The sequence below is a fragment of the Leucopleurus acutus genome (genome assembly GCF_964270905.1).
Source record: "Leucopleurus acutus genome assembly, chromosome: 3".
Taxonomy (NCBI): domain Eukaryota; kingdom Metazoa; phylum Chordata; class Mammalia; order Artiodactyla; family Delphinidae; genus Leucopleurus; species Leucopleurus acutus.
The window spans coordinates 21042465-21065864 of NC_139145.1; the positions used below are offsets into that span (position 1 = coordinate 21042465).

The following is a 23400-nucleotide window of genomic DNA, read 5'->3' on the forward strand; positions in this document are numbered from 1 at the left end:
TACGATCTGAGTGAACTCAGCCTGCCCTGCTTTTTCCGTTTATAAAAACCTACATCATCCTCTCAGTAGAATGAAATGCCACATCTGAAAAGTTGCAGATCTCTTTAGGAAAGAAAAAAGCTCATGCTTTCCAACCAAAATGGAATAATTCAGTCAATGGAGACTTGATAAAAATTTGCCATAAAGCAATTGTTTACTTGAAATCTATCTTTTGTGGTATATTTATTGGGGTAAGGAGTGTAAGCAAATCATAATTAGAGTTACCGATTATTCCAGAAATCAAGGTCATTGAGTTCAGATTCCAACTTTGACCCTGACCCAGGCTTACAGAGATGTAAGATGTCCCAATACCTCATACCCACCATACATGGGAGAAACAAGGTATGCAGACAGATCCTCTTATAAATATCCCATATGTAGTGGTTTTAATACAGGGTCTCAGATTCACTGCCATTCTTCGCATCCAGATGTGGGTGTTTTCCCTTGAATTTAGGCAGGCTTTCCATGGCTTCAAACAATAGAGCAGGGGTCAGTAAATTATGGCTGGTGGGCCAAGTCTAGGCCTCTACCAGCTTTTATAAATGAAGCTTTATTGGAACACAGCCATGTTCCTTAGTATATGTATTGTTTGTGTCTGTTTTCACATCACAGCAGCAGAGCTAAGTAGTTGCAAAAGAGACTGTATGGCTTGTAAAGCCTAAAATATTGACTGTCTGACACTTTATGGAAAAAGGTCTCCAACGCCTGCAATAGTATATAATGAAAGTGATGCTATGTAACATCTAAGACTAGGTCATAAAAGGTCATGCAGCTTTTGCATGATTCTCGTGGAATGCTTCAACCCTGGACACTCATTCTCTTGGGATACTCTATCTTGAATCCTAACTACCACGTTATGAGAAGTCCAAGCCACCTGGGCAGCCATCTATAGGCACTCCAGTCAACAGTTCTTGTTGGGCCCAGTCTTCAAGGGCCAGACATGTGAATTAAAATTATCTAGATGATTCCAGCTCCAGCCATCCGAATCCTCATGAGCTGAGGTTCCAGACATCAGTCATGGAGTAGAGACAAGCCATCTCCTCTGTGTACTGTTTGAATTGCTGACCCACAAAATCTGGGCACATATTAAAACTTTTGTTTATTTCACCACTAAGTTTGGACTTCTTTATTATGTAGCAATAGATAACTATAGCACTGTGTCTGTACACAGGATATCTACAGAGCACAGATTTTTAGATGTGAATGTTGACTGCTCAGTTTCTAAGAAGAACGTATACACACACATAGGTACAAAATGTTTATGCATATGTAAATATTAGACCTATATAAACTAATCTATATTATCCATAAAATGAGGGGGCCTTGATAATGGCTAACATTATTTTTCAGTATTTATTGTGTTCCAAGAACTGATAAATTCTTGCATTGTATGAATTTTCTCTTTCACCTTCATTGCAACCCCCTGAGAGAAGTAATGGTATCTCTATTTTATAGATGAGAAAACTGAGGCAAAAACAGATAACATGCTCAAGAGTACTCAACAAGTAAATTTTAGAGTCAAGATTTGAACCCAGGTTCTCAAGTTTTAGATCCCTTACTCATACTCACCAAGCTATATACTGAGGAAGGGGATGAAAGCTGACACCATTACCTCATGCTCAAGAAGTTAGACAGAAACAGCAGGTATGGTTGAAAGAAGACAGAACTTGGAGTCGTAAGTCCAGAGCCTGAGTTATGAGATGAATTCTCCTCTCATCTAGATATAGGTTTGTTTTTAGAAAATGAAGAAGGTCACTGCATACTTTGATTGTTAATTTCTGTACTTAATGATTACCAAAGAATGGAATTTTACCAGGGAGCTATTTTGCAATGACATAAATTATTGATTCAAACTCAAACTTTTATTATAAATTATTGATTCAAAATCAAATCTTTATTAAGTCTCCCTTGCATCAGAAGTTTTTCCCACTCTTCATTTCTTTGAAACCCTTTCCTGTCTACTCTTGGCCAAAGCTTGAAGCCTAATTTAACACTTGGAAATAAAATAATGAAATAGTCATAACACAGCAATTCCAATGCCTACTGAAATGGAAGCTCTAAATAATTTTTCAGATAATTTAGGAGATTAAAAATATTTACATCATAGATGCAAAGACAGAAGTTACTTGTGTAATAAATGGTGAGACAAAAAGTTTCTGGTCAAGTAGATTTGTTTATATATGATCACTAATCTGAGTTCTACCCCTGTGCTAAAACCCAGTGACAGGTTGCATACAGCTTCTAAAGGGATAGTTCAGTGCATTGGGTCAACTTCATGCCATAAAATGTGGTATTAATAGTAGTACTAGAAGACAGAGTGACTGTCTTCTTTGGGACATAGATGAAGACCCCAAGATAGACAATATCAAGGACAAATTATGTAGAATAAGATATTATCTCAGTCCTTGGAACATGTCATCCAGGATAGAACAAGAAGGAGATTTATTATCAAGTACATGAAGCCAGAGACAGTAAGCAATGAGTGGTAGTTGGTTAAAATAGACAGGTTTTAGAAGTAGAGGCACGGATGTAGAAAACAAACTTAGGGTTACCAGGGGATTGTGGCGGGGAGGCTAAATTGGGAGATTGGGACTGAAATATACACACTACTATACATAAAATAGATAACTAGTAAGAACCTGCTCTTCTTATTAGCCCAGGGAACTCCATTCAGTACTCTGTAATGGGCTATTTGGAAAAGACTCCAAAAAAAAAAATAAAAGTGGGGCTTCCCTGGTGGCACAGTGGTTGAGAGTCCGCCTGCTGATGCAGGGGACACGGGTTCGTGCCCCGGTCCGCGAAGATCCCACATGCCGCGGAGCGGCTGGGCCCGTGAGCCATGGCTGCTGAGCCTGCGCGTCTGGAGCCTGTGCTCCACAACGGGAAAGGCCACAACAGTGAGAGGCCCGCGTACTGAAAAAAGAAAAAAAAAAAAAAAAGTGGATATATGTACATGTATAACTGATTAACTTTGCTGTACACCTGACACTAACACAACACTGTAAATCAACTATACTCCAATAAAAATTAAAAAAAAAAAAGGTTTTAAGAACCATAGTCAGGGAGCAGTGTGGATTGGAAAGACCTGGCAAGAAAAATTTCTGCATCCTCAGACAATGCTCCCCAAGCTAGCTATTGCAAGGGTGAGCATTTAAGAGATCTTTGACCTAAGGAGGACATGAGATTAACAATCTATCCCAATGTGCATGAATTATTCTCCTCGGTGCTATCAGAAATCAGATGGCATCCTAGAGCAGGGGTCAGCAGATCTTCTTTGTAAAGGGTCAGATAGTAAATATTTTGGATTTTCTGTACCATACGTCTCCATTGCAACTGCCCATCTGCTGCTGTAGCACAGAAACAGCCATGCACAATACGTTAATGAATGAGTGCGGCTGGGTTCAAGCAAAACGTTATGTACAAAACCAGGAGTCAAGCGAGATCTGATCAGTGGGCCAGAGTGTGCGGACGCCAGTTCTGGGTCAGTGTTCACAGCTGAATGAGTCATGAGGCCTTAAGTTCCAGTTCTCATTGTACTACTTTCTACCTGGGTGAACTTGGGTTCATCCTTTTATTTATATGGGCCACTGTATTAGTCAAGGTTCTCCAGAAAAACAGAACCAACAGCATGTGTATACAATGTGCCCATATATACTGACAGATATAGATCTAGATATTGATATTGATACCTAGATCTATATCCATATCTATATAAAGATAGAGAAAGAGAGAGAGATTTTAAACAATTGGTTCACACAATAATAGAGGCTTGGTAAATTCAAAATCTGCAGGTTAGGCTGTCTAGAGACTCGGAAGAGTTGCAGTTCAATTTCTGTAAGTCTTCTGGCAGAATTCCTTTTTGCGACAGGGAGGTCAGTCTTTGTTTTATTAAGAGCTTCACCTGATTGGATGAGGCCCATGCATATTATGAAGGATAATCTGCTTTACTCAAAGTCCACCACAAATTTAATTATGAATTTCATCCAAAAACACCCTGGTGGCATAGTGGTTAAGAATCCGCCTGCCAATGCAGGGGACACGGGTTTGAGCCCTGGTCTGGGAAGATCTCACATGCCATAGAGCAACTAAGCCCATGCACCACAGCTACTGAGCCCGTGCACCTAGCGCCCATGCTCTGCAACAAGAGAAGCCACCGCAATGAGAAGCCCGCACACCACAACAAAGAGTAGCCCTCGCTTGCTGCAAATAGAGAAAGCCCATGTGCAGCAACAAAGACCCAATGCAGCCAAAAATATAAATAAATAAAACATAAAAATTTTTAAAAACACAAAAACACCATCACAGAAATATCCAGAATAATATTTGACCAAATAACTGGGCATGGTGGCCCAGACAAATTGACATGGAAAATTCACCACCTAAGCCATAGTTTTGTCACCTTTTACTGAGAAATATGACTTATCTGAGCTATTTTGATACCTAGAAGATACCTTCTAGAGGTAATACCCTCAGTATTTTACATGGTAGGCAGTAGAGGGAATGAGCCCATTTGCCCAGTCATATGACACCTAAAGGATAAAATTCTGTCTTCTCTCTCCAACCCACAAGGATGAATGCCAAAAATACATCACTTATATCTGCTTTAGCTAACATAGGATAGGTCTGGAACAGACCTATGCTCCCAGTAAGTCTCATGAAATGCTGTTTCATTAAGGAGAGACTTTACTTGCTAAGATTAGAAGCAAAAGAGGGTGGTGGATGAAAAACTGCCCAAGGATATAAGCTCATGCAAGGAAGCAGGAGAGAGAATGGGTATCCGAAGATGTGCGCTCTGAGCCAACACTAATTCCACAGCATCAGGTTATAATTCAGGGAGCCCAACCGCTGGGGTTTTTTTCCCCTTCTTCTTTTCCCCCAAAGAGGGACAAGCATACTGACGAAGGAAGAGCATCAGTCACCACAGATAAATTGCTTTTTAGAGCTGATCTCGCAAATGATTTGGCTCAGTGTAGACTATGATTTGGCTCCCAAAACCATAAGCTAGAGCATTTCATTCCAGGTCCCTCCTCAAATATCCATGATAGGTAAAACTCTGGCATCAAGTAGGTCTTGAAATCTCCCCAGGTGATTATAATATGCAACCAGGGCTGAGAATCTGGAGAGGTAGAGCAAATTTAAATTGAACTTTAGTTAAACAGTAAAACAAGCTCTGACTCTACTGGCTGGAGCTAGACAAGGGATATGGATTTAGTGGGATGAGAAGATAAAGGACACCAGGGAGTAAATCAAATGCTTTACACCTGTGCTTAGCTAATTGTTACTCAGATAATTCAGACAATCTTACAGCACCTGAACCCTGAAATTCCTTAGTTCTGTTTAAAAAAAAGTAACTCTTCAAGTAACTGAACTCTGAGAATCATGCCAATCATAAAGAAAAAGAAGAAATCTTATTTTTTGAATTAGTTGATTTCATATATACTGTTTCACTTTCATGATATTAACTAGTTATCTTTCTTTCCATTTTATGTTTGAGGAAAGTAAGGCTTTAAAGTCTCAGTAATTTGCTCAAGGTCACTTGTTAAGGGTGTGGTAGGCAGCATATTGGCTCCTAAAAATGCCCTCACCCTAATCCCTAGAACCTAATAATATGTTACCTTACATGGTAAAGAGGACTTTGCAGATATGACTGAAGTTATAGGCCTTGAGATAGAAAGATTATCCTGGATTACCTCATGGAACAAATCTAATTGCATGAGTCCTTAAAAGCAGAAAACCATTCCCAACTGTAGAAAGAGAAAGAGAGAGATGTCCTAATAGAAGCAGAATCAGAGAGATGCAACATTTTGGGGTTTGTAGGTGGAGAAAGGGGACTCTGAGTCAAGGACTACAAGTGACCGCTGGAAGCGGATAAAGTCCAGGGAACAGAAACACCCCTAAGAGCCTCCAGAAAAGAATGTAGCTCTGCCAACACTTTTTTTTCTTTTTTAACCATCTTTATTGGAGTATAATTGCTTTACAATGGCGTGTTAGTTTCTGCTTCATAACAAAGTGAATCAGCTATACATATACATATATCCCCATATCTCCTCCCTCTTGCATCTGCCTACCACCCTCCCTTCCCTATCCCACACATCTAGGTGGACACAAAGCACAGAGCTGGTCTCTCTGTGCTTTGTGGCTGCTTCCCACTAGCTAGCTATTTTACATTTGGTAGTGTATATATGTCCATGCCACTCTCTCACTTCATCCCAGATTACCCTTCCCCGTCCCTGTGTCCTCAAGTCCACTCTCTATGGCTGCGTCTTTATTCCTGCCCTGCCCCTAGGTTCTTCATAACCATTTTTTCTTGTTTTTTTAGATTCCATATATATGTGTTAGCATATGGTATTTGTTTTTGTCTTTCTGACTTACTTCACTCTGTATGACAGTCTCTAGGTCAATCCACCTCACTACAAATAAGTCAATTTCATTTCTTTTTATGGCTGAGTAATATTCCATTGTATATATGTGCCACATCTTTATCCATTCATCTGTTGATCCTGCCAACACTTTTACTTAATTGAGACCAATGTCAGACTTGTAAGGCAATAAATTTATGTTGTTTTGAGTCACTAAATTGGGATAATTTGTATGAAAGCAATAAAAAAAAAAAACAGAGGTCCTACAAGAGCCAGGCTATATATTTATACTTAAGTATTTCTGAAATGAATTTAACCGTGTGATTGACAGCAGTAGCAGCAGCAGCTTCCAAGGGATCCCACCACACACCTGAGGCAAAAGGAGCCTAATACAAAGCAGTGACAGCAGCAGGTCACTGCCCCACACTTGGGGTAGAGGGGGACTTGATCTACTGTAGCAGCAGCATAGCCTGAATGGGAACCCATCCTCCTGTGGCACTAGTCCCATCAACATTAGTCTAATCTGCTAGCATCTGCTGTGCCAACAGGCCCAACGTATACAAACCCTCCAACTCAGTAGCATTAAGTGAGCCAGGCTCAGTGTTTCCTGAAACTCATATCCAGTTGCACTGGAAATCCAAAATATCACCTACTGTTATGAAAATATAAACAATAACAGAAGACTGGGAACTTCAGAAAGAAAAGGGGAACAATGGAATGGGTGAAAACAAATGGGGTAAATATAAGAGACTATCATTAGCCTCATGAGTTTCTTAAATTCTATATGATGGTCAAAGCAAAAATGATGACACCATCTGATGGGGTTCTCAATGTAGAGAAAGGAAATACTACAGAAAATCATACTTTAAAACTGGGGAATATTAAGAGACCTAAATGGAAGTAAAATTTTGAAACTTCACTTGAAGTAATGAAACGCTGATTCCAGTAGGCTATGATAAGTTACATATGTATACTGTAATGCCAAAAACAACCACTAAGAAAACTATACAAACAGTATACACAAATGATTATAAATGAATTAAATTAAAATGGACTTATTAAAAAATGTTTAAGTAACCCACAAGAAGGCAAAATAAGGGAAACACAGGATTGAGAAACTAAGGTAAAAGACAAAACAAAAAATAACATGGTAGACCAAATCTTTGACATGGCAATAATTACATTAACGGTAAATGATCTAAATAACCAAGTCAAAGACAGAGATTGGAAGAGTAGATTAAAAAATCGCAAGCATGATCCAACTATATACTGTCTATAAGAAGCTTACTTTAAACATCATGATATAGGTAGTTCAAAGTAAAAGGATGAAAATGATATATCATGTGAACATTAATCAGAAAAAGCAGGAATGGCTATATTAATATCAGACAAAGTAGACTTCAGAGCAAAGGAAATTATTAGGGGCAAAGAGGGTCATTACATAAAGATAACAGGAATAATCCACCTAGATGACCTAGTGATACTAAATGTGTGTGCACCAAACAACAGAACTTCAAAATGCATGAGGCAAACACTGAAAAAGGTAAAAGGAGAAAGTTTTAAATCCACAATTATTATTTGAGACTTCAACACAGCAATTTATACAACTACCAGAGAGAAAAATCAGCAAGGATATGGAAGAACTGAAAACATCATCAATCAACAGGATATAACTGACATTTAAAGAACACACTCAGTAAGAGCAGAATACATATTCAAGTGTCCATGGAACATTCACTCATATACCATATACTGGGCGATAAAAAAACATTAGCAGATTTAAAAGAATTAAAATCATAGAGAGTATGTTCTCTAGCCATAATGGAATCAGACTAGAAATCAATAAGAGAAAGACAACAGGAAAACCTTCAATCACATGAAAACTAAACATCACACTTCCAAATATCTCATGGGTAAAAAAGACAGCATCAAGGAAAAAATTTTTAAATGCATAGAATAAAAGAAAATGGAGATATAACAGATCAAAGTTTGCGGAATGAAGTGAAAGCAATGCTGAAAGGGAAGTTTATAGCACTAAATTAGGAAAGAAAATATTTCAAAGCAATAATCTAATTTTCTATATTAAAATAGTAAAAAAGGAAGAGGAAAAAACACTAAACAAGCAGAAAGAAGGAAATAATAAAGATGAAACAGAAATCCATGAAACTGAAAACAGGAAAATAGGGGGGGAAATCAATGAAACAAAAGGCTGGTTCTTTGAAATAAGCAATCTAACCAATAAAGATCTAGCAAGACTGATAAAGATAAACAGAGAGATGGCACAAATCACAGATATCAGAAATGCAACCAGGGATACCATGACATATCCTGCAGGTTAATGAGGGACAAGTTACTATGAACAAGTCTACACTATAAATTCAAAAATGTAGATGAAATGGGCCAATGTTTCTACACCCAAAACTACCAAAACTCAGCCAAGATGAAATAGATAATCTCAATTTTCCTGTAACCATTAGAAACACTGGTTTTTCATTTAAAAACTCCCAAAAGAAATGTTCAGGCTTAGATGTTTCACTTTTACCCAAGACTTAAAGAATTAACACCAATTTTACATGATTTGATAAGAAATAGAAGTAGAGGGAACAGTTTCTAATTAATTTTATGAAGCCAGTATTACCTTGATACCAAAACCAGACAGGGATAGTATAGAAAGAAGAAACCTACAGACCAATATTTTTTATGAAATTGGCTGAAAAACCCTCAGCCAAATATTAGCAAATTAAATCCAGAAATATATGAAAAGAATAATATACCATGACCAAGTGGGTTTTATTCCAGTTATGCAAAGTTGGTTAAATATTTGAAAATTAAACAGTGTAATCCACCATATCCAATAGATTAAGGGGGAAAAGTCATGTGATCCTATCCATTAATGCAGAGAAAGCATTTGACAAAATCCAATCCCATTCATGATTTTAAAAAAAGAAGAAAAAAAAACTCCAAGCAAACTAGGAATAGAAAAGGAGCATATTGAAACTCATAAAGATGATCTACAAACAACCTATACCGACCTGATATTTAACTGTGGAAGACTGGATGCTTTCTCTGTAAGATCAGAAACAAGGCACCGATATCTGCTCTCACCACTTTTATTAAATATATCACTGGAGGGTCTAGTAAGAAAATAAAGCAAAAATAAATAAATACATAAATTTAAAAGTTAAATTTTTAAAAAGTTTATTTAAAAGATAAAAGGACTATTCCTACTACGTTGCATAGGAAGGAACATATCCTACTGAATGTTGAATAGTAATATATCCTATTATACTGAATAAGGAAAAGTAAAACTGTCTGTATCTGAAGATGAGATGATAATCTAAATGGAGAAAATACCAAGGAATCCACAAAAAGCTTGAGAAATAATATTAGTTTGTAAATGATTTAGAGTACAAGATCACCACAATTTTATCAAATTATATATTAATAACAAATGTGTAGAAGCTTAAATAAAAATATGTGATGCCATTTACAACTGACCTAAATAAATACCTAAATATAAGCCCAATAAGACATTTATAGGACCTCTATACTGAAAATTACAAAATGCTGATGAAGAAAAATTTTTAAGTCCCAAACAAATAGGGAGACATACCTTGTTCATGGATTAGAAAACACAACATGGTAAAGATGTCAATTCTCCCCAAGTTAAGAGGCTTAACACAATTACTCTTAAAATGCCCTCAAGGTTTCTGTGGATATAGACAAGCTTATTCTAAGATTTATATGGTAAGAAGAGGCTGAAGAATAGCTAAAACAACTTGTAAAGGAAGATGAAAATGGGAGGAATTAATCTACCCAATTTCAAGATTTTGCAGTAATGATGGAGGGTAGATACATAGATCAATGGAATGGAATAGAGAACCCAGAAATAGACTGACATAAATACATATAACTTGTTTTTGACAGCAGTGCAAAAGCTATCAAGGAAGAATAGACTTTTCAAAAAATGGTACTGAAACAGTTGGACATCCCTCGACAAAAACAAACAAAAAATGAACCTTAACCTCCACACCTTACACAAAAATTAAATCAAAGTGGATCATAATCTTAAATGTAAAAGCAGGGCATTTTTAGAAAAAAAATAGGAGAAAATGTTTGGCATCTAGAACAAGGGGAATAATTCTTAGACTTGACACCAAAAGTATGATCAATAAAGGCAAAAACTGATAAATTGGATCTCATGAAAATGAGTTAAAAATACTTCATAGAAGATCCTTTTAAGTGGATGAAAACTCAAATTACACAGTAGGAAAACATATTTGAAAATCCCATATGAGACAAATGACTTGTATCTATAATATACAAAGAACTCTCCAAACAACTTAAAAAAATCCAACTAGAAAATAGGCAGAAGACAGGAACAGACATTTCATGGAATAGAATATACACACGGCAAAGGAGCACATGAAAAGATGCTCAGCATCATTAGCCATTAGCGAAATGCAAATTAAGACCATAATGAGATGTCAGAGAGTAACTAAAATTAAAGTATAGTGACAACATCAAATGCTGGCGAGTACATAGAAAAATTATATCACATCACTGGTGGGAAAATAAAATGGTTTAGCCACTCTGATCAACAGCTTGACAGTCTCTTTTAATCCTAAAAGTAGATTCACCCTACAACGCAGTAATTGTACTCTTGAGCATTTATCCAAAAGAAACAAAAAATTAATTAAGTTCCCACAGAAACTTACACATAAGTGTTCATAGCAGTTTTATTTATAATAGCCAAAAACTGGCAACTACTCAAATGTCTTTCAGTGGATGAATGTTGAAACAAATTGTGATAAAATCTGATGATAGAATACTACCGAGCAACAAAAAGGAACAAATTATTTTTTTAACATCTTTATTGGAGTATAATTGCTTTACAATGGTATGTTAGTTTCAGCTTCACAACAAAATGAATCAGTTATATATACACATATGTTCCCATATCTCTTCCCGCTTGCGTCTCCCTCCCTCCCACCCTCCCTATCCCACCGCTCCAGGCGGTCACAAAGCACCGAGCTGATCTCCCTGTGCTATGTGGCTGCTTCCCACTAGCTATCTACCTTACGTTTGGTAGTGTATATATGTCCATGCCTCTTTCTAGCTTTGTCACCGTTTACCCTTCCCCCTCCCCATAGCCTCAAGTCCATTCTCTAGTAAGTCTGTGTCTTTATTCCTGTTTCACCCCTAGGTTTTTCATGACATTTTTTTTTCTTAAATTCCATATATATGTGTTAGCATACGGTATTTGTCTCTCTCTTTCTGACTTACTTCACTCTGTATGACAGACTCTAGGTCTATCCACCTCATTACAAATAGCTCAATTTCGTTTCTTTTTATGGCTGAGTAATATTCCATTGTATATATGTGCCACATCTTCTTTATCCATTCATCCGATGATGGACACTTAGGTTGTTTCCATCTCTGGGCTATTGTAAATAGAGCTGCAATGAACATTTTGGTACATGACTCTTGTTGAATTATGGTTTTCTCAGGGTATATGCCCCGTAGTGGGATTGCTGGGTCATATGGTAGTTCTATTTGTAGCTTTTTAAGGAACCTCCATACTGTTCTCCACAGTGGCTGTATCAATTTACATTCCCACCAACAGTGTAAGAGGGTTCCCTTTTCTCCACACCCTCTCCAGCATTTATTGTTTCTAGATTTTTTGATGATGGCCATTCTGACTGGTGTGAGATGATATCTCATTGTAGTTGTGATTTGCATTTCTCTAATGATTAGTGATGTTGAGCATTCTTTCATGTGTTTGTTGGCAGTCTGTGTATCTTCTTTGGAGAAATGTCTATTTAGGTCTTCTGCCCATTTTTGGATTGGGTTGTTTGTTTTTTTGTTATTAAGCTGCATGAGCTGCTTATAAATTTTGGAGATTAATCCTTTGTCGGTTGCTTCATTTGCAAATATTTTCTCCCATTCTGAGGGTTGTCTTTTGGTCTTCTTTATGGTTTCCTTTGCTGCGCAAAAGCTTTTAAGTTTCATTAGGTCCCATTTGTTTACTTTTGTTTTTATTTCCATTTCTCTAGGAGGTGGATCAAAAAGGACCTTGCTGTGATTTATGTCATAGACTGTCCTGCCTATGTTTTCCTCTAAGAGTTTGATAGTTTCTGGCCTTACATTTAGGTCTTTAATCCATTTTGAGCTTATTTTTGTGTATGGTGTTAGGGAGTGATCTAATCTCATACTTTGACATGTAGCTGTCCAGTTTACCCAGCACTTATTGAATAGGCTGTCCTTTCTCCACTGTACATTCCTGCCTCCTTTGTCAAAGATAAGGTGACCATATGTGCGTGGGTTTATCTCTGGGCTTTCTATCCTGTTCCATTGATCTATATTTCTGTTTTTGTGCCAGTACCATACTGTCTTGATTACTGTAGCTTTTAGTATAGTCTGAAGTCAGGAAGCCTGATTCCTCCAGCTCCGTTTTTCGTTCTCAAGATTGCTTTGGCTATTCGGGGTCTTTTGTGTTTCCATACAAATTGTGAAATTTTTTGTTCTAGTTCTGTGAAAAATGCCAGTGGTAGTTTGATAGGGATTGCATTGAATCTGTAGATTGCTTTGGGTAGTAGAGTCATTTTCACAATGTTGATTCTTCCAATCCAAGAACATGGTATATCTCTCCATCTATTTGTATCATCTTTAATTCCTTTCATCAGTGTCTTACAATTTTCTGCATACAGGTCTTTTGTCTCCTTAGGTAGGTTTATTCCTAGATATTTTATTCTTTTTGTTGCAATGGTAAATGGGAGTGTTTTCTTGATTTCACTTTCAGATTTTTCATCCTTAGTGTATAGGAATGCCAGAGATTTCTGTGCATTAATTTTGTATCCTGCTACTTTACCAAATTCATTGATTAGCTCTAGTAGTTTTCTGGTTGCATCTTTAGGATTCTCTATGTATAGTATCATGTCATCTGCAAACAGTGACAGCTTTACTTCTTCTTTTCCGATTTGGATTCCTTTTATTTCCTTTTCTCTCTGATTGCTGTGGCTAAAACTTCCAAAACTATGTTGAATAAGAGTGGTGAGAGTGGGCAACCTTGTCTTGTTCCTGATCTTAGTGGAAATGCTTTCAGTTTTTCACCATTGAGGACGATGTTGGCTGTGGGTTTGTCATATATAGCCTTTATTATGTTGAGGAAAGTTCCCTCTATGCCTACTTTCTGCAGGGTTTTTATCATAAATGGGTGTTGAATTTTGTCAAAAGCTTTCTCTACATCTATTGAGATGATCATATGGTTTTTCTCCTTCAATTTGTTAATATGGTGTATCACGTTGATTGATTTGCATATATTGAAGAATCCTTGCATACCTGGAATAAACCCCACTTGATCATGGTGTATGATCCGTTTAATGTACTGTTGGATTCTGTCTGCTAGTATTTTGTTGAGGATCTTTGCATCTATGTTCATCAGTGATATTGGCCTGTAGTTTTCTTTCTTTGTGACATCCTTGTCTGGTTTTGGTATCAGGGTGATGGTGGCCTCGTAGAATGAGTTGGGGAGTGTTCCTCCCTCTGCTATATTTTGGAAGAGTCTGAGAAGGATAGGTGATAGCTCTTCTCTAAATGTTTGATAGAATTCGCCTGTGAAGCCATCTGGTCCTGGGCTTTTGCTTGTTGGAAGATTTTTAATCACAGTTTCAATTTCAGTGCTTGTGATTGGTCTGTTCATATTTTCTATTTCTTCCTGATTCAGTCTTGGCAGGTTGTGTCTTTCTAAGAATTTGTCCATTTCTTCCAGGTTGTCCATTTTATTGGCATAGAGTTGCTTGTAGTAATCTCTCATGATCTTTTGTATTTCTGCAGTGTCAGTTGTTACTTCTCCTTTTTCATTTCTAATTCTATTGATTTGAGTCTTCTCCCTTTTTTTCTTGGTGAGTCTGGCTAATGGCTTATCAATTTCGTTTATCCTTTCAAAGAACCAGCTTTTAGTTTTATTGATCTTTGCTATCATTTCCTTCATTTCTTTTTCATTTATTTCTGATCTGATTTTTATGATTTCTTTCCTTCTGCTAACTTTGGGGGTTTTTTGTTCTTCTTTCTCTAATTGCTTTAGGTGCAAGGTTAGGTTGTTTATTCGAGATGTTTCCTGTTTCTTAAGGTAGGATTGTATTGCTATAAACTTCCCTCTTAGAACTGCTTTTGCTGCATCCCATAGATTTTGAGTCATCGTGTCTCCATTGTCATTTGTTTCTAGGTATTTTTTGATTTCCTCTTTGATTTCTTCAGTGATCACTTCGTTATTAAGTAGTGTATTGTTTAGCCTCCATGTGTTTGTATTTTTTTACAGATCTTTTCCTGTAATTGATATCAAGTCTCATAGCGTTGTGGTCGGAAAAGATACTTGATACAATTTCAATTTTCTTAAATTTACCAAGGCTTGATTTGTGACCCAAGATATGATCTATCCTGGAGAATGTTCCACGAGCACTTGAGAAAAATGTGTATTCTGTTGTTTTTGGATGGAATGTCCTATAAATATCAATTAAGTCCATCTCGTTTAATGTATCATTTAAAGCTTGTGTTTCCTTATTTATTTTCATTTTGGATGATCTGTCCATTGGTGAAAGTGGGGTGTTAAAGTCCCCTACTATGAATGTGTTAGTGTCGATTTCCCCTTTTATGGCTGTCAGTATTTGCCTTATGTATTGAGGTGCTCCTATGTTGGGTGCATAAATATTTACAATTGTTATATCTTCTTCTTGGATCGATCCCTTGATCATTATGTAGTGTCCTTCTTTGTCTCTTCTAATAGTCTTTGTTTTAAAGTCTATTTTGTCTGATATGAGAATTGCTACTCCAGCTTTCTTTTGGTTTCCATTTGCATGAAATACCTTTTTCCTTTTTCTCTACGTCTGAAGTGGGTCTCTTGTAGACAGCAAATATATGCGTCTTGTTTTTGTATCCATTCAGCCAATCTGTGTCTTTTGGTGGGAGCATTTAGTCCATTTACATTTAAGGTAATTATCGATATGTGTGTTCCCATTCCCATTTTCTTAATTGTTTTGGGTTCGTTATTGTAGGTCTTTTCCTTCTTTTGTGTTTCTTGCCTAGAGAAGTTCCTTTAGCAGTTGTTGTAGAGCTGGTTTGGTGGTGCTGAACTCTCTCAGCTTTTGCTTGTCTGTAAAGGTTTTAATTTCTCCATCAAATCTGAATGAGATCCTTGCTGGGTAGAGTAATCTTGGTTGCAGGTTTTTCTCCTTCAACACTTTCAATATGTCCTGCCACTCCCTTCTGGCTTGCAGAGTTTCTGCTGAAACATCAGCTGTTAACCTTATGGGGATTCCCTTGTGTGTTATTTGTTGTTTTTCCCTTGCTGCTTTTAATATGTTTTCTTTGTATTTAATTTTTGACAGTTTGATTAATATGTGTCTTGGCATATTTCTCCTTGGATTTATCCTGTATGGGACTCTCTGTGCTTCCTGGACTTGATTAACTATTTCCTTTACCATATTAGGGAAGTTTTCAACTATAATCTCTTCAAATATTTTCTCAGTCCCTTTCTTTTTCTCTTCTTCTTCTGGAACCCCTATAATTCGAATGTTGGTGCGTTTAATGTTGTCCCAGAGGTCTCTGAGACTGTCCTCAGTTCTCTTCATTCTTTTTTCTTTATTCTGCTCTGCAGTAGTTATTTCCACTATTTTATCTTCCAGGTCACTTATCCGTTCTTCTGCCTCAGTTATTCTGCTATTGATCCCATCTAGAGTATTTTTCATTTCATTTATTGTGTTCATCATTGTTTGTTTCATCTTTAGTTCTTCTAGGTCCTTGTTAACTGATTCTTGCATTTTGTCTATTCTATTTCCAAGATTTTGGATCATCTTTACTATCATTATTCTGAATTCTTTTTCAGGTAGACTGCCTATTTCCTCTTCATTTGTTAGGTCTCATGGGTTTTTATCTTGCTCCTTCATCTGCTGTGTGTTTTTCTGTCTTTTCATTTTGCTTATCTTACTGTGTTTGGGGTCTCCTTTTTGCAGGCTGAAGGTTCGTAGTTCCTGTTATTTTTTGTGTCTGTCCCCAGTGGCTAAGGTTGGTTCAGTGGGTTGTGTAGGCTTCCTGGTGGAGGGGACTAGTGCCTGTGTTCTGGTGGATGAGGCTGGATCTTGTCTTTCTGGTGGGCAGGTCCACGTCTGGTGGTGTGTTTTGGGGTGTCTGTAGACTTATTATGATTTTGGGCAGCCTCTCTGCTAATGGGTGGGGTTGTGTTCCTGTCTTGCTAGTTGTTTGGCATAGGATGTCCAGCACTGTAGCTTGCTGGTCGTTGAGTGAAGCTGGGTGCTGGCGTTGAGATGGAGATCTCTGGGAGATTTTCGCTGTTTGACATTATGTGCAGCTGGGAGGCCTCTTGTGGACCAGTGTCCTGAAGTTGGCTCTCCCACCTCAGAGGCACAGCACTGATTCCTGGCTGCAGCACCAAGAGCCTTTCATCCACAGGGCTCCTTAATTTGGGATGATTCGTTGTCTATTCATGTATTCCACAGATGCAGGGTACATCAAGTTGATTGTGGAGCTTTAATCCGCTGCTTCTGAGGCTGCTGGGAGAGATTTCCCTTTCTCTTCTTTGTTCTCACAGCTCCCAGGGGTTCAGCTTTGGATTTGGCCCCGCCTGTGCGTGTAGGTCGCCGGAGGGCGTCTGTTCTTTGCTCAGACAGGACGGGGTTAAAGGAGCCGCTGATTCGGGGGCTCTGGCTCACTCAGGCCGGGGTGGGGGTGGGGGGGTAGGGAGGGTCACGGAGTGTGGTGTGGGCCTGCGGCGGCAGAGGCCGGCGTGACGTTGCTAGCCTGAGGCGCGCCGTGCGTTCTCCCGGGGGAGTTGTCCCTGGATCCCGGGACCCTGGCAGTGGCGGGCTGCACAGGCTCCCCAGAAGGGGGTGTGGACAGTGACCTGTGTTCGCACACAGGCCTCCTGGTGGCGGCAGCAGCGGCCCTAGCGTCTCATGTCCGTCTCTGTGCTCCTCACTTTTAGCCGCGGCTCGCGCCCGTCCCTGGAGCTCTCCCAAGCAGCGTTCTTAATCCCCTCTCCTCGCGAACCAGGAAACAAGGAGGGAAGAAAAAGTCTCTTGCCTATTCGGCAGGTCCAGACCCCTCCTCGGACTCCCTCCCGGCTAGCCGCGGCGCACCAACGCCCTGCAGGCTGTGCTCACGCAGCCAACCCCAGTCCTCTCCCGGCGCTCCGACAGAAGCCGGAGCCTCAGCTCCCAGCCCCGCCCGCCCCGGCGGGTGAGCAGACAAGCCTCTCGGCTGGTGAGTGCCGTTTGGCCCGATCCTCTGCGCTGGAATCTCTCCGCTTTGCCCTCTGCACCCTTGTTGCTGTGCTCTCCTCCGTGGCTCCCAAGCTCCCTCACTCCACCACCCGAAGTCTCCGCCCGCGAAGGGGCTCCTAGTGTGTGGACACTTTTCCTCCTTCACAGCTCTCTCCCGCTGGTGCAGGGCCCGTCCCTATCCTTTTGTCTCTGTTTAGTTTTTTCTTTTGCCCTAACCAGGTACGTGGGGGGTTCCTTGCCTTTTGGGAGGTCTGAGGTCTTCTGCCAGCGTTCAGTAGGTGCTCCGTAGGAGTTGTTCCACGCATAGATGTATTTCTGGTGTATCTGTGGGGAGGAAGGTGATCTCCGCGTCTTACTCTTCTGCCATCTTCCCGGAAGTTTCTGGAACAAATTATTAATATATGCAAAAATTGAAATGAACTTCAAGGGAATGATGCCGAGGGAAAAATTTTGAAAAGCCGATCTCCGAAGATTAAGTAATTCATGATTATGTTTACATATTTTTCTTAAAATAACAAAACCGTGGAGATGGAGAACAGTTTAGAAGTTGCCAAGGGTTAGAGATGGGGGTAGAAGGTACAGCGGGGGAACTCTGTGAGGTTTTTGTGGTTCCAGTACAAATAATACAGCAATCTTGGTTTTAATCCCTAAAGATTTCTTAAAGCAATTCCTAATAAGAGGTGTCCAGATATTTAGTAATGGCAGATTAGAGGTATAGCTCCCCAACATAACAACTTCAAAAGAGAACATACTAATTCAATGCATATGTTAATTTCAAAAAAAAGGCCAGTCACAATACTTAAATGGTATATATCTTAACTATATTATTCTAAGTATCCAGCTATACCAGATGGACTAGCAAGATTTTCTGTACATTCAACCTTATTTAAGACAGTAAATCTTATAAGACAGTTAGAAAAAGAAAAAAAAAAAAAAAAAACAAACCTCAACTACAGTTGGATATTCTCATAGGAAGATGAGGTGCAAATATGCAGCAGCGGTTCAAAAGCTTAAGCAGTGGCACCTAAATTTGGTTGTGCATTAGAATCATCTGAAGCACTTTTTAAAAACCCTCACACTGACGGTTGGTCATCGTAGACCAATAAAATCATTTTAAATCTCCTCAGACGATGCCAATGTCTAGCCAGAACTGAGAACCAGCGGACTAAGCAGAAGGGGATGTTTCTACAAAGATCTCTTAACAATAAGTCCTTTCACCCAATCAGATTTACCTCCCCGCAAAGGGCTAAAGAACGCTAGTGTTGTCCATACTTGCTTAGCTTTAATTAGCACTTGTGACTTGCCCAAAACCTAGATCATGTTTCCCCTAAATTTCATGTTATTCCCTACGTTTTTCAAACCCAGGGCTAAGGGGTTTGCCAGGATGAGATTTTAAGTGCTCACACAGGGGAAGTCCCTGGCAAACCAGGACAGCGGTCCCTCTACATTGAAATGTAAAGCATCCTAAATAACCCTGCCACTGCTCCCAGATCCTAGTCTGTGCCAACCAGTGAAGAAAAGGCATTCTCCATTACTACCACGGCAAATGCTGCTGTACTTGCCTTGGCTGGTCCCTATCTTTTCCAGGCACCAATCCCCTTCACCTGCTGGTGGACGCTTTGGCCAGCTGACAATGCAGATATTTTCAAACTTTAAGGTGAATAAAAATCATCTGGAGGGCCTGTTATAACAGAGATCACTGAGCCCCACCAGAGCTGCTGATTCCATAGGGCTGGGACAGGGCCCTAAAACTTGAATATCTGACACATTATCAGGGGACGCTGGTAAAACTGGTCAGGTTGTTACCGAATGCAGGTTCGTCTGTCTGAAGCACAGTGAGGCCAAACAAACCTAAAGGCTGGAGTCTGGAGCAGAGAAAGGTTTATTGCAGGATCGAGCAAGGAGAGGGGTGGCCCGAGTTCCAAAACACCCTGAAATCTCCAAAGGATTTCAGCAAAGCATTTTTAAAGGCCAGGTGAGGGAGGGACGTCCCAGGGAATGTGATCAGCTCGTGCACAATCCTCTGATTGGTTGATGTTGAGGCCACAGGGCAGGTAACATTATCCATCCTTAGGTGCCAGAAGGTCTGGGGGCTACGTGCTCATGATCATCAAGGAGTTAATTTCTTCCATTGGGTGGTGGTTTTTAGCATCTGAAAACTCAAGAAATATGCCTGAGATACTATTATCCGAGTACTTCAGAGAGGAACTACAGCAGAGGATATGGGGGATGGGTCTGTCCTAGGAAGGCCCCATAGGGTACTGCTTGGTTACAAGGTGACCATACTTTGAGAACCACTGCTCTAGTGGCTTGGAATGTTCAGAAAGTAATGGAAGAATCCCTTCCCAGGTCTAGATTCTAGTATCGCCAGCTATTTTGGTGGGGGGAAGGGTAAGTTTTGTCCTTGCTTGGACTTCTTGTTCATTTATATCAAAGCCTATTTGAGGCAGTGCGCTCGGCAGTCCTGCAGTTCTGTCTTTTGCTTCAACAGTGTTTGGAATGAACAGACCCAGGGACGCTCCTTGCTCCAGCCCCTGACCACCCTCCAACCTTTCTTCCTGTCGCAACCTTTGGAATCAGCCACTCAGCTATCCTCAGCCTCCAGGACAGGCCAACACCGTTTTTTGAGCTTAGCTCCTTATCACTGATCAACCACGAGTTCCCAGGTTCGTCAGAATTATTCCATCGAGGTGGAGGCCGCTGTCCACCGCCTGTTCAACATGCATCTGGGGACACTTACCTCTCTCTGAGCTTCTATTTCGACAGCAACAATGGGACTCTGGACAGTGTGGGCCACATTTTTCGCCAACTGGCTGAGGAGAAGTGTGAGGGCGCCCAGCGTCTCTTGAAAATGCAAAACCAGTGCTGTGGCCGCGCCCTCTTCCAGGATGCGCGGAAGCCTTCTCAAGATGAGTGGGGTAAAACCCAGGACGCTGTGGAAGCTGCCATTCTTAGGGGGAAGAGCCTGCACCAGGCACTATCAGATCTGCGCGCCCTGGGTTCCGCCCGCGCAGACTCCCACCTCTGTGACTTCCTGGAGAGCCGCTTCCTGGAGGAGCAGGTGAAACTCATCAAGAAGATGGGCGACCACCTGACCAACCTCCGCAGGCTGGCTGGTCCGCAGGCTGTGCTGGGCGAGTATCTCTTTGAAAGGCTCACCCTCGAGCACAAACAGGAGTCTCTGAAGTCCAGCCGCCTCTGAGGAGCCCCTCTGGCATCAGAGCTTCTGCCTGAAGCCCTGCTCTGCAGCTACTAGGCAGCTTTGTAACCGCCCTGGAGCCCTCTCCCAAGCCTTGGACCAAATGGAAACAATAACGCTTTTTGCAGAAGGAAAAAAAAAAAGCCTATTTGAAACACAAACAGAATAAAGAGGAAAAAAAGAAATATATATATATATCTATAAGTATATATATATATATTCATGTTTTTTTCCTTTTTTAAAAAATTTATTTTACTGAAGTATAGTTGATATACAATGTTGTGTTAGTTTATGCTGTACAACAAAGTTATTCAGTTATACATATATATAATTTTTCATATTCTTTTCCATTATGGTTAATTACAGGACATTGACTATAGTTCCCTGTACTATACAGTAGGACCTTGTTGTTTATCCATCATATATATAATAGGTTACCTCTGCTAATCCCAAACTCCCAATCCATCACTCCCCCACCTCCCCCTTCCCCTCGGGAACCACAAGTTTGTGTGCTATGTCTGTGAGTCTGTTTCTGTTTCATGGATAAGTTCATTTGTATCATATTCTAGATTCCACATATAAGTAGTATCATATGGTATTTGTCTTTCTCCTTCTCACTTACTTCATTTAGTATAATAGTCTCTAGGTCCAGCCATGTTGCTGCAAATGGCATTATTTCATTCTTTTTTATAGCTGAGTAGTATTCCATTTTATATATATCACATCTTCTTTATCCATTCATCTGTGAGTGGACATTTAGGTTGTTTGCATGTCTTGGCTATTATAAATAGTGCTGCTGTGAACATAGGGGTGCATGTATGTTTTCGAATTATAGTTTTGTCCAGATATTTGCCCAGGAGTAAGATTGCTGGATCATATGGTAGCTCTATTTTTAGCTTTTTGAGGAACTGTCATAGTGTTTTCCATAGTGGTTGCACCAATTTACATCCCCACCAACAGTGTAGAAGTCAGTCAGAAAGAGAGAGACAAATACTGTATGCTAACACATATATATGGATTTAAGAAAAAAAAATGTCATGAAGAACCTAGGGGTAAAACAGGAATAAAGACACAGACTTACTAGAGAACGGACTTGAGGATATGGGGAGGGGGAAGGGTAAACTGTGACAAAGCGTGAGAGAGGCATGGACATATATTCATGTTCTTTTAACATATGAATTGCCCCACTTTATCTGTGTGAAATAAGTTTGTTCCCGTTATTGGGCTGCTTCTCAAGCTTTGCTGCTCATTTGAATTACCTAAAGAGCTTTTAAGAAAAACATTGGTGTCTGGGTCCCAGCCCCAGAGATTTTGATTCAGTAGGTCTAGGGAGGAGCCTGGGCCCTGGGAGGTCTCAGAGTTCCCCAGGTGATTCTAGTGTGCAGCAACTTTGGGAACCACCTCTTGGCTTCAATCCAGCTAGTGATCAGATATTAAATCTAAGACACATGGGCTAGTGCGTGAGCTCTAGGAAGATTTGTGCCAGGGAAAATGATCGATAGTTGTGTTACTTCTCTGAAATGGATTGAAATTTCCAATTAGCATGAACAGGGGAGGGTGAATGGGTGAATGCAATAAGGTGTATCATTTACGTATTGCCCTATGTGTATGGCTAGAAGCTTTTGCAACTGAGGTCTGCCCTACTTTTCATGCTAATGGTAATGCTTGTCCTCCTAATGCAGCTGTAAACTTTATAAGCCCATAGGTAGACAGCATCACAAAATATTTACCCCTCCCCACTGGCCCACTCTCAAGCTTCTCTCCCCTTCCCCAATACACAAATGTACATCAATGCTCTTGAGACCAATATCAACATATTGACCTTCAATTCTTCTACTTTGCAGCTTCCCTCTTATCAGGACATGTCAGCATTTAGTGCAAGGACAAATGCTTGCCTCTTGGTGAGTAATGTAGACAATGCCTCCAAGAGACAAACAGCCCTTAGGGAGGGGGAAAAAGTCTTTCAAAAATGTTGATGCCCAGAGGAGGCATTTTCAGTCATCTCAGCTTAGAGGTCAAATATCCAAAATTAAAAAGGTTAAAAAAAAGAAAAAGAAGAAAGCAAGGAAGAAAAGAAGGAAACAATTTTCTTATCTCATAGTAATAAGGCAGTTTTCCTTAAAAAAAAAAAGACTTAAGCCTTAAATTCTCTTTCCTAATCAAAATGTGCTTTTCCGTCTTTAGACTATTCCTCTTATATCCTGTATTATTCATGACGTTTAATTCTTGAAATAGCACATGGCTGAAAACAGAAGCTAACCTCTTGTCCACTATGAATTAAATCTTCTTTTCCTAGGACCTGTCTACAGTGTACAATTTGGGGTTTGCCAACATAATTATTTTTTCTGAAATAAGTTACAGCATTTTGCCTTTTCAATATATAGTTATACAATATATTGTTAACACAACATAGTTAATATAGTCAATATAGTAAATACAACTATAACACACGTGATATGATGCCACTGGTGATTTTCTTCATCCATGTAATTCTGAAATTTGACAG

The 23400-nt window shown here is 39.6% G+C and overlaps 1 pseudogene across 1 annotated transcript in view; it reads left to right on the forward strand.

Annotated features, from left to right (window-relative positions):
- Positions 1–20897, forward strand: part of LOC309958855 (ferritin light chain-like) — a 28751-nt pseudogene extending 7854 nt beyond the window's left edge. The window contains exon 2 of the transcript in view: positions 20355–20897. The product of the transcript in view is annotated as a ferritin light chain-like (transcript). The remainder of the gene's footprint in view (positions 1–20354) is intronic.
- Positions 20898–23400: the final 2503 nt, after the last annotated feature.